The sequence below is a fragment of the Myotis brandtii genome, unplaced genomic scaffold, assembly GCF_000412655.1.
Source record: "Myotis brandtii unplaced genomic scaffold, ASM41265v1 scaffold2398, whole genome shotgun sequence".
Lineage (NCBI taxonomy): Eukaryota > Metazoa > Chordata > Mammalia > Chiroptera > Vespertilionidae > Myotis > Myotis brandtii.
Window position 1 is genome coordinate 45,304 of NW_005359053.1, and position 2,057 is coordinate 47,360.

The 2,057-nt window shown below is 34.1% G+C and overlaps 1 pseudogene; it reads left to right on the forward strand.

Moving 5' to 3' along the window:
- Nucleotides 1-2,057, forward strand: part of LOC102249823 — an 8,185-nt pseudogene that overhangs the window by 4,314 nt on the left and 1,814 nt on the right.

Sequence of the window (2,057 nt, forward strand, 5' to 3'; positions counted from 1 at the left end):
TATTCTTTCATTATCAGCCTTTTAAATGATTTCTAAACATTATTATGGTGGGGTAGTAGAGAAGGTAAACACGGAGATAAACAGTGATGGGAGGAGACTTGACTAGGGATGATGAACACATATACATATGACATATTACAGTAATGTACACTTGAATACTATGTAATTTTGTTAACCAATGGTATCCCAATAAATTTTATGGAATTTAAAATTAAAAATTAATATAAATATAAATTGTTATTTCTCAATTGACTTTGTGGGATATTTTGGCCATAAAAGAGTTTTACATTCGATTTAGTTAAATATGTCTTGTCTCATTACTTCTAAGTCTGCTAATTTAATTACAATGGTTTTGCCTACCCACACATATTAATATGCAGTTTTCTATCATTTCACCTGAACTGCTTACACTTAACAGTGAGTAAGCGATCCCTCTGATTTTTTATGATGTGACTGAGGTAGAGAACAAGTTCATTTTCTTCCAGGTTGATATATTTCCAGTTTTTATTCAACAATTCAATGTTTCCAAATGTACTGAAATGCAACCTTACCATGTGTTCAATGTACTTATAAACTGAACCTAATTCCTGATTCACTCAACAAATAACCATGGAGAATCTGCTGTTTGTCACAATTTCTAGAAACATTATAGATTATCTTCTATATCTATGCCACTGCCAATTTGACTACTAATTCACGTTGGTAACCCTAAATTATTGCTATTTATCACATCTTGTTTTGGTTAGTTTTTGATGCTCCACTCAATTTTCTTTAATACAGTTGCTTGCAATTCACTCTGTTTAACCAGGTTTCATTCTCCTTGTCATGCCTTCATTTCATAACTTCACATTTACTTAAAAGTTTGCCTATATAAGTGCACATATATTCACAAACAGTTGTGAAAATACAAAGGTGAACAAAACAGGTGAAGCCCTGCTTGTCTGGATCTGGCACTGTGATGGTGAAGACAGAGTACAATGAAAAAATGTTTGCATGACAATGTGCTCAGGCTAAAATCATATGAAGGAAGTTACTCAGTGTAGCAGGATGGATCATCATTGCATGTGCAGGACTTATTGATCATGTCCTGGGAGGCCTTTGCATGTTGGATGAAGACCACAACCAGAATTAGACTATGCCCATTGATTTGTAAAAACATGAGATGAAACCCTAAGTCCAAGAAAAGCAGAGATGCCACATAAGAAAAGTGAGTAAGGGCTTCTCTCATCTACCATCAACCATATAAAAACTTATTGGTCAAATAAGTATAGAAGAGGCATAGGAAAAGCCAGTCTTCTACTGCTTGGTATTAAAAATATCCAACCTGTGTTGCTTTAATATATTTCCTCTTGTGAGTTATTGGTTAAATTTTTAGGTCAGTTTTCACTTGGGGTAGTTACATCATATATCTATAAATATATTGTATTTTATTTATTTTTATTTTTTTATTTAATTCTTTATTGTTTAAAATATTACATAGGTCTCCTGTTTTCCCCATTGACCTCTCCCTGGTCATTCCCCTCCACCCCCAGCACATGCCCTCACTCCCCTACTATCTGTGTCCATGGGTTCTGCCTTTGTATTTTAGTCAAATTAATTTTTCTTCTTTATTAGTTTTGCTTGGCTTTAAAGGGTGTATAATTAGGGTTGGAAATGTTCCAGAATCCAAAGAAGATTTTTCTTACTCACTATCTCTTAGGTATTACCTGAGCTAATTAGATCTCTCTTCTTCTTAATATCCATTTTATTGCTCTCTCTCCCTCTATGTTCATGTAAACTACTGTTTATATTTTTTTAACTACAGGACAGAAAATGTGCATAGCAATATGAACCTCCAAGCTTATTCATTCATAGAAAGCTTACTATAAGAATATCTAAAAACTATTTCTAAATTCTTTTTGGAAAAGCTACTTGATCTGGATACCTTGACTTGTATCTGCTCATAGTCAACATAGTGTGGGAGGGAGAAGGACATGGAAATAACACAGATGAAGAGTCCATGGTGTTCTGCAGTGTGTGTGTGTGTGTGTGTGTGTGTGTGTGTGTGTGTGTGTGTG